At 46.0% G+C, this 13,621-nt stretch overlaps 5 non-coding genes and 1 pseudogene across 5 annotated transcripts; all 6 read left to right on the top strand.

Annotated features, from left to right (window-relative positions):
- Nucleotides 1–705: 705 nt before the first annotated feature.
- Nucleotides 706–881, top strand: LOC130305158 (U2 spliceosomal RNA; annotated as a pseudogene).
- Nucleotides 882–2,978: 2,097 nt separating this feature from the next.
- LOC130305150 (U2 spliceosomal RNA) lies at nt 2,979–3,169 on the top strand. The gene has a single exon (XR_008854758.1). It is a non-coding gene; the product is annotated as a U2 spliceosomal RNA (small nuclear RNA).
- A 2,092-nt stretch (nt 3,170–5,261) lies between these two features.
- Nucleotides 5,262–5,452, top strand: LOC130305149 (U2 spliceosomal RNA). The gene has a single exon (XR_008854757.1). It is a non-coding gene; the product is annotated as a U2 spliceosomal RNA (small nuclear RNA).
- A 2,098-nt stretch (nt 5,453–7,550) lies between these two features.
- On the top strand, nt 7,551–7,741 carry LOC130305166 (U2 spliceosomal RNA). Its single transcript, XR_008854771.1, has one exon. It is a non-coding gene; the product is annotated as a U2 spliceosomal RNA (small nuclear RNA).
- A 2,094-nt stretch (nt 7,742–9,835) lies between these two features.
- LOC130305148 (U2 spliceosomal RNA) lies at nt 9,836–10,026 on the top strand. The gene has a single exon (XR_008854756.1). It is a non-coding gene; the product is annotated as a U2 spliceosomal RNA (small nuclear RNA).
- A 2,089-nt stretch (nt 10,027–12,115) lies between these two features.
- LOC130305147 (U2 spliceosomal RNA) lies at nt 12,116–12,306 on the top strand. The gene has a single exon (XR_008854755.1). It is a non-coding gene; the product is annotated as a U2 spliceosomal RNA (small nuclear RNA).
- Nucleotides 12,307–13,621: the final 1,315 nt, after the last annotated feature.

The raw sequence follows: 13,621 nt of genomic DNA, 5'->3' as shown, positions 1-13,621 counted from the left end.
TGGGAGGTCTCTCTCTCAGGTCATTCATGCATGCCCGCAACCTGTGCAAGACCCGGTACTGCCCCCGTTGCCCCTACGTGGAGGAAACATCTTTCCACGTGTTTTGGCAGTGCCCCTTTGCACAGGGTCTGTTGGACGCCCTAGAACATGAACTCAGAGACTCAGTGCCCAGGAGCTGCCTATCGTACCATTCGGTGCTTTACGGCCTGTTCCCTGGGACCCACGACGTGGAGGCCATCCAGGAGGCCTGGCGCCTTATGAACTGTTTTAAGGACGCAGTGTGGCTTGCCAGGAACCGCCTCGTGATCAACAGGGAAAACATGTCCGTCCGGGACTGCCGCAGGTTCATCAAGAACCTGCTTAGAGACTATTCCATCTTGGACAGCTCGGCCGTTGATGAGGAAGAAGAGGAGTGAAGACCCCTCTCCTTCTCCCATGTCTCCCTGAAGATACAGCCCAACAGTTTGGCCCTGTGATCCGCCCCCTCCCTACCCCCACATAGTCGCCCACACCCCTACCCCGATCACAGATTGTATTAATTGGTTTTTGTTTGATCTCTTGTGCCTTTCTATTGCAGGATTGAGCTGAATGTTAGAGTAGCATGGTGTGCGATGTATAGCTTAGGGAACCTTTGCTGTGTATTGTACTATCATGCTTTGTGTGACTGTAATTTATTGTACGACTTGTAATGACTGAACGGAAAATAAAGCTCTTTCAATCAAAAAAAATCTGTTCTTATCAGTTTAATATCTGATACGTCCCCTATCTGGGGACCATATATTAAATGGATTTTTGAGAACGGGGGCCGATTTCGAAGCTTGCTTCCGTCGCCCTATGCATTGACCCGATATGGCAGTATCTTCGGGTACAGTGCACCACCCCCTTACAGGGTTAAAAAGAAAGATTCCTACTTTCATTGCTACCTGCTTGCTGGCTAGCCAGCTAGCCAGCCCTGTGGGCCTTGCTGCTGCTGCAGCCAAAAAACAAAAGGTGGTGCTGCTGCTGCTTCTGCTGCTTCTGCTTCTGCTTGTGTCTGGCCGCTGTTGGAGCGTCCAGGCACAGGACTTCTGCTGCTGCTGACTAAATGGCCTCCTTAATTGGATCATTTGAGTAGCCAGCACACCTGTGCAGGTAGGGCATGACATGATAGGCAGCTGCCTTGATAGCGGGTGGGTGCTGAATGTTCCTAATTGACAAAATAAGATTAATGCTTATGAAGAAATATAAAATCTCATCCCTTCCCCAATATCGCGCCACACCCCTACCCCTTAATTCCCTGGTTGAACTTGATGGACATATGTCTTTTTTCGACCGTACTAACTATGTAACTATGTAACATAACATGGGGGGGGGGGGGGGGGGTCTCCTGGCTGTTCACACAGGTGTGTCATTGCTGTACATTGACCATGCATTGCTTCTGTGGTATTGCAAAGGCAAAGACAAATGCTTCCAGCCATCCATTGCACTAATGGATTGGTCATCAGCTGGCTGTCTATGTCCCGCATCAATATAGACCAAAGTACAGAGGGTTAGGCTATGCTATTGTGCACCTACCTGATGCATCAGAAGGTGCGAGGCCCTTGCTAAATTCTGTGCACAGACTTTGAGATCTATACTTTAGACTGTATCTAAACCTGCTCCAACATGGACTGACATTCTGGCCTACTTTCAGCCGATGCGACTTGTCTGTCGCTGAACAGTCGCTTTTTATGTATTCAGCACCTATGTATAATGTTGTAAAAATGCTCTAGAAGCTAAAGTCGCAGAAATGTCACACATATTTGGCCTGCAACTTTCTGTGCGACAAATTCAGACAGGAAAAATCAGTATAAATCCTTAGAAAATTATCCCCCAGTGTCTCCATCTGCTGGCGGTATTGAATAAGCATTGCTGCACTGATGGGGTATGCATTAGACGAAAAAAAAGAAGAAAAAGAAGAATAATACGCCCAGAAAAGAGGCGAAAAGGAGAAAAACGTAAAAAAACTTGAAAAAAAAGTAAGAGGAAGAGAAGGGAAAAAAAGGTGGAAATGGGTTTAAAAGTGATTTCGGCGGAGAAATATATATATATATATATATATATATATATATATATATATATATATACGCGCACACACACACATATATATAAACGTATTCTCCGTTGAGATATTGCAGCCGCTGCTGTGTCCAGGCCCAGGAGCCTTAGCACTGTGCTGTGATGTCACTCAATACCACTGACATCACTAGGTGTAAACAACATCTCTCCTTTGCTGTGTATGTGACTATGGAGCTGTTTGGTGATGTCGTCTATTATGGCCTTCATAGAAGCAACAGGAGATTGTTGCATCCATCTAGAACCCTCAGAACTACAGTGCTATGATGTCACTCACTTCCACAGGCCTTGCAGAGTGTAAACAACAACAACCCAGCTTTGTTGTGTATGTAACCATAGGGATTTGTGATGTCACCTAGAACCTTCACAGCAGCGACAGCTTTATGAGGAGCATCAGCACTGCTCTGCCTGAGCAGAACCATCACCGCCATAGGTTGTCAAATAACCCGGGTTTAACCCACACAGGTAAGTCCAATGGGGTGCAGGCATGTCCTCTATGCTTACAGCTTCCCGTGGGTGTTGGTTTGATACCGTTTGGGGACAGCCAAGGAGGCATCTGCAGGCAACAAAGGTAGGTGTGTGCTTGTGTGTGTGTTTCCTATGCAGATCCTAAGCCCAGTGTCACATGCAAGTAGGAGGAGTAAGAAGGGTTCCTGGCAAATCCGGGTTATGGATTGCATTTAAAAAGGCCCCGTGGGAGTGCAATGGGCCCCTGTCTTGCTGCTTAGCAATAATGGTATGGGTTTAGGTTCTGCTGTGTGTACTGGTGGTTGACTGCCCCCCAGCCCAGAGTGTGCATGGAAAATTGTCTGGCAGCCTCCCTGACAGCAAGCAGTGATAGTGCCCATGAAGGGCACCTTGTTGGGCCCGCCCCTTTCACGGTTATCGCTTCTCGGCCTTTTGGCTAAGATCAAGTGTAGTATCTGTTCTTATCAGTTTAATATCTGATACGTCCCCTATCTGGGGACCATATATTAAATGGATTTTTGAGAACGGGGGCCGATTTCGAAGCTTGCTTCCGTCGCCCTATGCATTGACCCGATATGGCAGTATCTTCGGGTACAGTGCACCACCCCCTTACAGGGTTAAAAAGAAAGATTCCTACTTTCATTGCTACCTGCTTGCTGGCTAGCCAGCTAGCCAGCCCTGTGGGCCTTGCTGCTGCTGCAGCCAAAAAACAAAAGGTGGTGCTGCTGCTGCTTCTGCTGCTTCTGCTTCTGCTTGTGTCTGGCCGCTGTTGGAGCGTCCAGGCACAGGACTTCTGCTGCTGCTGACTAAATGGCCTCCTTAATTGGATCATTTGAGTAGCCAGCACACCTGTGCAGGTAGGGCATGACATGATAGGCAGCTGCCTTGATAGCGGGTGGGTGCTGAATGTTCCTAATTGACAAAATAAGATTAATGCTTATGAAGAAATATAAAATCTCATCCCTTCCCCAATATCGCACCACACCCCTACCCCTTAATTCCCTGGTTGAACTTGATGGACATATGTCTTTTTTCGACCGTACTAACTATGTAACTATGTAACATAACATGGGGGGGGGGGGGGGTCTCCTGGCTGTTCACACAGGTGTGTCATTGCTGTACATTGACCATGCATTGCTTCTGTGGTATTGCAAAGGCAAAGACAAATGCTTCCAGCCATCCATTGCACTAATGGATTGGTCATCAGCTGGCTGTCTATGTCCCGCATCAATATAGACCAAAGTACAGAGGGTTAGGCTATGCTATTGTGCACCTACCTGATGCATCAGAAGGTGCGAGGCCCTTGCTAAATTCTGTGCACAGACTTTGAGATCTATACTTTAGACTGTATCTAAACCTGCTCCAACATGGACTGACATTCTGGCCTACTTTCAGCCGATGCGACTTGTCTGTCGCTGAACAGTCGCTTTTTATGTATTCAGCACCTATGTATAATGTTGTAAAAATGCTCTAGAAGCTAAAGTCGCAGAAATGTCACACATATTTGGCCTGCAACTTTCTGTGCGACAAATTCAGACAGGAAAAATCAGTATAAATCCTTAGAAAATTATCCCCCAGTGTCTCCATCTGCTGGCGGTATTGAATAAGCATTGCTGCACTGATGGGGTATGCATTAGACGAAAAAAAAGAAGAAAAAGAAGAATAATACGCCCAGAAAAGAGGCGAAAAGGAGAAAAACGTAAAAAAACTTGAAAAAAAAGTAAGAGGAAGAGAAGGGAAAAAAAGGTGGAAATGGGTTTAAAAGTGATTTCGGCGGAGAAATATATATATATATATATATATATATATATATATATATATATATACGCGCACACACACACATATATATAAACGTATTCTCCGTTGAGATATTGCAGCCGCTGCTGTGTCCAGGCCCAGGAGCCTTAGCACTGTGCTGTGATGTCACTCAATACCACTGACATCACTAGGTGTAAACAACATCTCTCCTTTGCTGTGTATGTGACTATGGAGCTGTTTGGTGATGTCGTCTATTATGGCCTTCATAGAAGCAACAGGAGATTGTTGCATCCATCTAGAACCCTCAGAACTACAGTGCTATGATGTCACTCACTTCCACAGGCCTTGCAGAGTGTAAACAACAACAACCCAGCTTTGTTGTGTATGTAACCATAGGGATTTGTGATGTCACCTAGAACCTTCACAGCAGCGACAGCTTTATGAGGAGCATCAGCACTGCTCTGCCTGAGCAGAACCATCACCGCCATAGGTTGTCAAATAACCCGGGTTTAACCCACACAGGTAAGTCCAATGGGGTGCAGGCATGTCCTCTATGCTTACAGCTTCCCGTGGGTGTTGGTTTGATACCGTTTGGGGACAGCCAAGGAGGCATCTGCAGGCAACAAAGGTAGGTGTGTGCTTGTGTGTGTGTTTCCTATGCAGATCCTAAGCCCAGTGTCACATGCAAGTAGGAGGAGTAAGAAGGGTTCCTGGCAAATCCGGGTTATGGATTGCATTTAAAAAGGCCCCGTGGGAGTGCAATGGGCCCCTGTCTTGCTGCTTAGCAATAATGGTATGGGTTTAGGTTCTGCTGTGTGTACTGGTGGTTGACTGCCCCCCAGCCCAGAGTGTGCATGGAAAATTGTCTGGCAGCCTCCCTGACAGCAAGCAGTGATAGTGCCCATGAAGGGCACCTTGTTGGGCCCGCCCCTTTCACGGTTATCGCTTCTCGGCCTTTTGGCTAAGATCAAGTGTAGTATCTGTTCTTATCAGTTTAATATCTGATACGTCCCCTATCTGGGGACCATATATTAAATGGATTTTTGAGAACGGGGGCCGATTTCGAAGCTTGCTTCCGTCGCCCTATGCATTGACCCGATATGGCAGTATCTTCGGGTACAGTGCACCACCCCCTTACAGGGTTAAAAAGAAAGATTCCTACTTTCATTGCTACCTGCTTGCTGGCTAGCCAGCTAGCCAGCCCTGTGGGCCTTGCTGCTGCTGCAGCCAAAAAACAAAAGGTGGTGCTGCTGCTGCTTCTGCTGCTTCTGCTTCTGCTTGTGTCTGGCCGCTGTTGGAGCGTCCAGGCACAGGACTTCTGCTGCTGCTGACTAAATGGCCTCCTTAATTGGATCATTTGAGTAGCCAGCACACCTGTGCAGGTAGGGCATGACATGATAGGCAGCTGCCTTGATAGCGGGTGGGTGCTGAATGTTCCTAATTGACAAAATAAGATTAATGCTTATGAAGAAATATAAAATCTCATCCCTTCCCCAATATCGCGCCACACCCCTACCCCTTAATTCCCTGGTTGAACTTGATGGACATATGTCTTTTTTCGACCGTACTAACTATGTAACTATGTAACATAACATGGGGGGGGGGGGGGTCTCCTGGCTGTTCACACAGGTGTGTCATTGCTGTACATTGACCATGCATTGCTTCTGTGGTATTGCAAAGGCAAAGACAAATGCTTCCAGCCATCCATTGCACTAATGGATTGGTCATCAGCTGGCTGTCTATGTCCCGCATCAATATAGACCAAAGTACAGAGGGTTAGGCTATGCTATTGTGCACCTACCTGATGCATCAGAAGGTGCGAGGCCCTTGCTAAATTCTGTGCACAGACTTTGAGATCTATACTTTAGACTGTATCTAAACCTGCTCCAACATGGACTGACATTCTGGCCTACTTTCAGCCGATGCGACTTGTCTGTCGCTGAACAGTCGCTTTTTATGTATTCAGCACCTATGTATAATGTTGTAAAAATGCTCTAGAAGCTAAAGTCGCAGAAATGTCACACATATTTGGCCTGCAACTTTCTGTGCGACAAATTCAGACAGGAAAAATCAGTATAAATCCTTAGAAAATTATCCCCCAGTGTCTCCATCTGCTGGCGGTATTGAATAAGCATTGCTGCACTGATGGGGTATGCATTAGACGAAAAAAAAGAAGAAAAAGAAGAATAATACGCCCAGAAAAGAGGCGAAAAGGAGAAAAACGTAAAAAAACGTGAAAAAAAAGTAAGAGGAAGAGAAGGGAAAAAAAGGTGGAAATGGGTTTAAAAGTGATTTCGGCGGAGAATATATATATATATATATATATATATATATATATATATATATATATATATATACGCGCACACACACACATATATATAAACGTATTCTCCGTTGAGATATTGCAGCCGCTGCTGTGTCCAGGCCCAGGAGCCTTAGCACTGTGCTGTGATGTCACTCAATACCACTGACATCACTAGGTGTAAACAACATCTCTCCTTTGCTGTGTATGTGACTATGGAGCTGTTTGGTGATGTCGTCTATTATGGCCTTCATAGAAGCAACAGGAGATTGTTGCATCCATCTAGAACCCTCAGAACTACAGTGCTATGATGTCACTCACTTCCACAGGCCTTGCAGAGTGTAAACAACAACAACCCAGCTTTGTTGTGTATGTAACCATAGGGATTTGTGATGTCACCTAGAACCTTCACAGCAGCGACAGCTTTATGAGGAGCATCAGCACTGCTCTGCCTGAGCAGAACCATCACCGCCATAGGTTGTCAAATAACCCGGGTTTAACCCACACAGGTAAGTCCAATGGGGTGCAGGCATGTCCTCTATGCTTACAGCTTCCCGTGGGTGTTGGTTTGATACCGTTTGGGGACAGCCAAGGAGGCATCTGCAGGCAACAAAGGTAGGTGTGTGCTTGTGTGTGTGTTTCCTATGCAGATCCTAAGCCCAGTGTCACATGCAAGTAGGAGGAGTAAGAAGGGTTCCTGGCAAATCCGGGTTATGGATTGCATTTAAAAAGGCCCCGTGGGAGTGCAATGGGCCCCTGTCTTGCTGCTTAGCAATAATGGTATGGGTTTAGGTTCTGCTGTGTGTACTGGTGGTTGACTGCCCCCCAGCCCAGAGTGTGCATGGAAAATTGTCTGGCAGCCTCCCTGACAGCAAGCAGTGATAGTGCCCATGAAGGGCACCTTGTTGGGCCCGCCCCTTTCACGGTTATCGCTTCTCGGCCTTTTGGCTAAGATCAAGTGTAGTATCTGTTCTTATCAGTTTAATATCTGATATGTCCCCTATCTGGGGACCATATATTAAATGGATTTTTGAGAACGGGGGCCGATTTCGAAGCTTGCTTCCGTCGCCCTATGCATTGACCCGATATGGCAGTATCTTCGGGTACAGTGCACCACCCCCTTACAGGGTTAAAAAGAAAGATTCCTACTTTCATTGCTACCTGCTTGCTGGCTAGCCAGCTAGCCAGCCCTGTGGGCCTTGCTGCTGCTGCAGCCAAAAAACAAAAGGTGGTGCTGCTGCTGCTTCTGCTGCTTCTGCTTCTGCTTGTGTCTGGCCGCTGTTGGAGCGTCCAGGCACAGGACTTCTGCTGCTGCTGACTAAATGGCCTCCTTAATTGGATCATTTGAGTAGCCAGCACACCTGTGCAGGTAGGGCATGACATGATAGGCAGCTGCCTTGATAGCGGGTGGGTGCTGAATGTTCCTAATTGACAAAATAAGATTAATGCTTATGAAGAAATATAAAATCTCATCCCTTCCCCAATATCGCGCCACACCCCTACCCCTTAATTCCCTGGTTGAACTTGATGGACATATGTCTTTTTTCGACCGTACTAACTATGTAACTATGTAACATAACATGGGGGGGGGGGGGGGTCTCCTGGCTGTTCACACAGGTGTGTCATTGCTGTACATTGACCATGCATTGCTTCTGTGGTATTGCAAAGGCAAAGACAAATGCTTCCAGCCATCCATTGCACTAATGGATTGGTCATCAGCTGGCTGTCTATGTCCCGCATCAATATAGACCAAAGTACAGAGGGTTAGGCTATGCTATTGTGCACCTACCTGATGCATCAGAAGGTGCGAGGCCCTTGCTAAATTCTGTGCACAGACTTTGAGATCTATACTTTAGACTGTATCTAAACCTGCTCCAACATGGACTGACATTCTGGCCTACTTTCAGCCGATGCGACTTGTCTGTCGCTGAACAGTCGCTTTTTATGTATTCAGCACCTATGTATAATGTTGTAAAAATGCTCTAGAAGCTAAAGTCACAGAAATGTCACACATATTTGGCCTGCAACTTTCTGTGCGACAAATTCAGACAGGAAAAATCAGTATAAATCCTTAGAAAATTATCCCCCAGTGTCTCCATCTGCTGGCAGTATTGAATAAGCATTGCTGCACTGATGGGGTATGCATTAGACGAAAAAAAAGAAGAAAAAGAAGAATAATACGCCCAGAAAAGAGGCGAAAAGGAGAAAAACGTAAAAAAACGTGAAAAAAAAGTAAGAGGAAGAGAAGGGAAAAAAAGGTGGAAATGGGTTTAAAAGTGATTTCGGCGGAGAAATATATATATATATATATATATATATATATATATATATATATATATACGCGCACACACACACATATATATAAACGTATTCTCCGTTGAGATATTGCAGCCGCTGCTGTGTCCAGGCCCAGGAGCCTTAGCACTGTGCTGTGATGTCACTCAATACCACTGACATCACTAGGTGTAAACAACATCTCTCCTTTGCTGTGTATGTGACTATGGAGCTGTTTGGTGATGTCGTCTATTATGGCCTTCATAGAAGCAACAGGAGATTGTTCTATCCATCTAGAACCCTCAGAACTACAGTGCTATGATGTCACTCACTTCCACAGGCCTTGCAGAGTGTAAACAACAACAACCCAGCTTTGTTGTGTATGTAACCATAGGGATTTGTGATGTCACCTAGAACCTTCACAGCAGCGACAGCTTTATGAGGAGCATCAGCACTGCTCTGCCTGAGCAGAACCATCACCGCCATAGGTTGTCAAATAACCCGGGTTTAACCCACACAGGTAAGTCCAATGGGGTGCAGGCATGTCCTCTATGCTTACAGCTTCCCGTGGGTGTTGGTTTGATACCGTTTGGGGACAGCCAAGGAGGCATCTGCAGGCAACAAAGGTAGGTGTGTGCTTGTGTGTGTGTTTCCTATGCAGATCCTAAGCCCAGTGTCACATGCAAGTAGGAGGAGTAAGAAGGGTTCCTGGCAAATCCGGGTTATGGATTGCATTTAAAAAGGCCCCGTGGGAGTGCAATGGGCCCCTGTCTTGCTGCTTAGCAATAATGGTATGGGTTTAGGTTCTGCTGTGTGTACTGGTGGTTGACTGCCCCCCAGCCCAGAGTGTGCATGGAAAATTGTCTGGCAGCCTCCCTGACAGCAAGCAGTGATAGTGCCCATGAAGGGCACCTTGTTGGGCCCGCCCCTTTCACGGTTATCGCTTCTCGGCCTTTTGGCTAAGATCAAGTGTAGTATCTGTTCTTATCAGTTTAATATCTGATACGTCCCCTATCTGGGGACCATATATTAAATGGATTTTTGAGAACGGGGGCCGATTTCGAAGCTTGCTTCCGTCGCCCTATGCATTGACCCGATATGGCAGTATCTTCGGGTACAGTGCACCACCCCCTTACAGGGTTAAAAAGAAAGATTCCTACTTTCATTGCTACCTGCTTGCTGGCTAGCCAGCTAGCCAGCCCTGTGGGCCTTGCTGCTGCTGCAGCCAAAAAACAAAAGGTGGTGCTGCTGCTGCTTCTGCTGCTTCTGCTTCTGCTTGTGTCTGGCCGCTGTTGGAGCGTCCAGGCACAGGACTTCTGCTGCTGCTGACTAAATGGCCTCCTTAATTGGATCATTTGAGTAGCCAGCACACCTGTGCAGGTAGGGCATGACATGATAGGCAGCTGCCTTGATAGCGGGTGGGTGCTGAATGTTCCTAATTGACAAAATAAGATTAATGCTTATGAAGAAATATAAAATCTCATCCCTTCCCCAATATCGCGCCACACCCCTACCCCTTAATTCCCTGGTTGAACTTGATGGACATATGTCTTTTTTCGACCGTACTAACTATGTAACTATGTAACATAACATGGGGGGGGGGGGGGTCTCCTGGCTGTTCACACAGGTGTGTCATTGCTGTACATTGACCATGCATTGCTTCTGTGGTATTGCAAAGGCAAAGACAAATGCTTCCAGCCATCCATTGCACTAATGGATTGGTCATCAGCTGGCTGTCTATGTCCCGCATCAATATAGACCAAAGTACAGAGGGTTAGGCTATGCTATTGTGCACCTACCTGATGCATCAGAAGGTGCGAGGCCCTTGCTAAATTCTGTGCACAGACTTTGAGATCTATACTTTAGACTGTATCTAAACCTGCTCCAACATGGACTGACATTCTGGCCTACTTTCAGCCGATGCGACTTGTCTGTCGCTGAACAGTCGCTTTTTATGTATTCAGCACCTATGTATAATGTTGTAAAAATGCTCTAGAAGCTAAAGTCGCAGAAATGTCACACATATTTGGCCTGCAACTTTCTGTGCGACAAATTCAGACAGGAAAAATCAGTATAAATCCTTAGAAAATTATCCCCCAGTGTCTCCATCTGCTGGCGGTATTGAATAAGCATTGCTGCACTGATGGGGTATGCATTAGACGAAAAAAAAGAAGAAAAAGAAGAATAATACGCCCAGAAAAGAGGCGAAAAGGAGAAAAACGTAAAAAAACGTGAAAAAAAAGTAAGAGGAAGAGAAGGGAAAAAAAGGTGGAAATGGGTTTAAAAGTGATTTCGGCGGAGAAATATATATATATATATATATATATATATATATATATATATATACGCGCACACACACACATATATATAAACGTATTCTCCGTTGAGATATTGCAGCCGCTGCTGTGTCCAGGCCCAGGAGCCTTAGCACTGTGCTGTGATGTCACTCAATACCACTGACATCACTAGGTGTAAACAACATCTCTCCTTTGCTGTGTATGTGACTATGGAGCTGTTTGGTGATGTCGTCTATTATGGCCTTCATAGAAGCAACAGGAGATTGTTGCATCCATCTAGAACCCTCAGAACTACAGTGCTATGATGTCACTCACTTCCACAGGCCTTGCAGAGTGTAAACAACAACAACCCAGCTTTGTTGTGTATGTAACCATAGGGATTTGTGATGTCACCTAGAACCTTCACAGCAGCGACAGCTTTATGAGGAGCATCAGCACTGCTCTGCCTGAGCAGAACCATCACCGCCATAGGTTGTCAAATAACCCGGGTTTAACCCACACAGGTAAGTCCAATGGGGTGCAGGCATGTCCTCTATGCTTACAGCTTCCCGTGGGTGTTGGTTTGATACCGTTTGGGGACAGCCAAGGAGGCATCTGCAGGCAACAAAGGTAGGTGTGTGCTTGTGTGTGTGTTTCCTATGCAGATCCTAAGCCCAGTGTCACATGCAAGTAGGAGTAGTAAGAAGGGTTCCTGGCAAATCCGGGTTATGGATTGCATTTAAAAAGGCCCCGTGGGAGTGCAATGGGCCCCTGTCTTGCTGCTTAGCAATAATGGTATGGGTTTAGGTTCTGCTGTGTGTACTGGTGGTTGACTGCCCCCCAGCCCAGAGTGTGCATGGAAAATTGTCTGGCAGCCTCCCTGACAGCAAGCAGTGATAGTGCCCATGAAGGGCACCTTGTTGGGCCCGCCCCTTTCACGGTTATCGCTTCTCGGCCTTTTGGCTAAGATCAAGTGTAGTATCTGTTCTTATCAGTTTAATATCTGATACGTCCCCTATCTGGGGACCATATATTAAATGGATTTTTGAGAACGGGGGCCGATTTCGAAGCTTGCTTCCGTCGCCCTATGCATTGACCCGATATGGCAGTATCTTCGGGTACAGTGCACCACCCCCTTACAGGGTTAAAAAGAAAGATTCCTACTTTCATTGCCACCTGCTTGCTGGCTAGCCAGCTAGCCAGCCCTGTGGGCCTTGCTGCTGCTGCAGCCAAAAAACAAAAGGTGGTGCTGCTGCTGCTTCTGCTGCTTCTGCTTCTGCTTGTGTCTGGCCGCTGTTGGAGCGTCCAGGCACAGGACTTCTGCTGCTGCTGACTAAATGGCCTCCTTAATTGGATCATTTGAGTAGCCAGCACACCTGTGCAGGTAGGGCATGACATGATAGGCAGCTGCCTTGATAGCGGGTGGGTGCTGAATGTTCCTAATTGACAAAATAAGATTAATGCTTATGAAGAAATATAAAATCTCATCCCTTCCCCAATATCGCGCCACACCCCTACCCCTTAATTCCCTGGTTGAACTTGATGGACATATGTCTTTTTTCGACCGTACTAACTATGTAACTATGTAACATAACATGGGGGGGGGGTCTCCTGGCTGTTCACACAGGTGTGTCATTGCTGTACATTGACCATGCATTGCTTCTGTGGTATTGCAAAGGCAAAGACAAATGCTTCCAGCCATCCATTGCACTAATGGATTGGTCATCAGCTGGCTGTCTATGTCCCGCATCAATATAGACCAAAGTACAGAGGGTTAGGCTATGCTATTGTGCACCTACCTGATGCATCAGAAGGTGCGAGGCCCTTGCTAAATTCTGTGCACAGACTTTGAGATCTATACTTTAGACTGTATCTAAACCTGCTCCAACATGGACTGACATTCTGGCCTACTTTCAGCCGATGCGACTTGTCTGTCGCTGAACAGTCGCTTTTTATGTATTCAGCACCTATGTATAATGTTGTAAAAATGCTCTAGAAGCTAAAGTCGCAGAAATGTCACACATATTTGGCCTGCAACTTTCTGTGCGACAAATTCAGACAGGAAAAATCAGTATAAATCATTAGAAAATTATCCCCCAGTGTCTCCATCTGCTGGCGGTATTGAATAAGCATTGCTGCACTGATGGGGTATGCATTAGACGAAAAAAAAGAAGAAAAAGAAGAATAATACGCCCAGAAAAGAGGCGAAAAGGAGAAAAACTTAAAAAAACGTGAAAAAAAAGTAAGAGGAAGAGAAGGGAAAAAAAGGTGGAAATGGGTTTAAAAGTGATTTCGGCGGAGAAATATATATATATATATATATATATATATATATATATATATATATATACGCGCACACACACACATATATATAAACGTATTCTCCGTTGAGATATTGCAGCCGCTGCTGTGTCCAGGCCCAGGAGCCTTAGCACTGTGCTGTGATGTC

This window comes from Hyla sarda, unplaced genomic scaffold (assembly GCF_029499605.1).
Source record: "Hyla sarda isolate aHylSar1 unplaced genomic scaffold, aHylSar1.hap1 scaffold_1308, whole genome shotgun sequence".
NCBI lineage: Eukaryota > Metazoa > Chordata > Amphibia > Anura > Hylidae > Hyla > Hyla sarda.
This window is presented reverse-complemented; position numbering and strand designations above follow the sequence as displayed.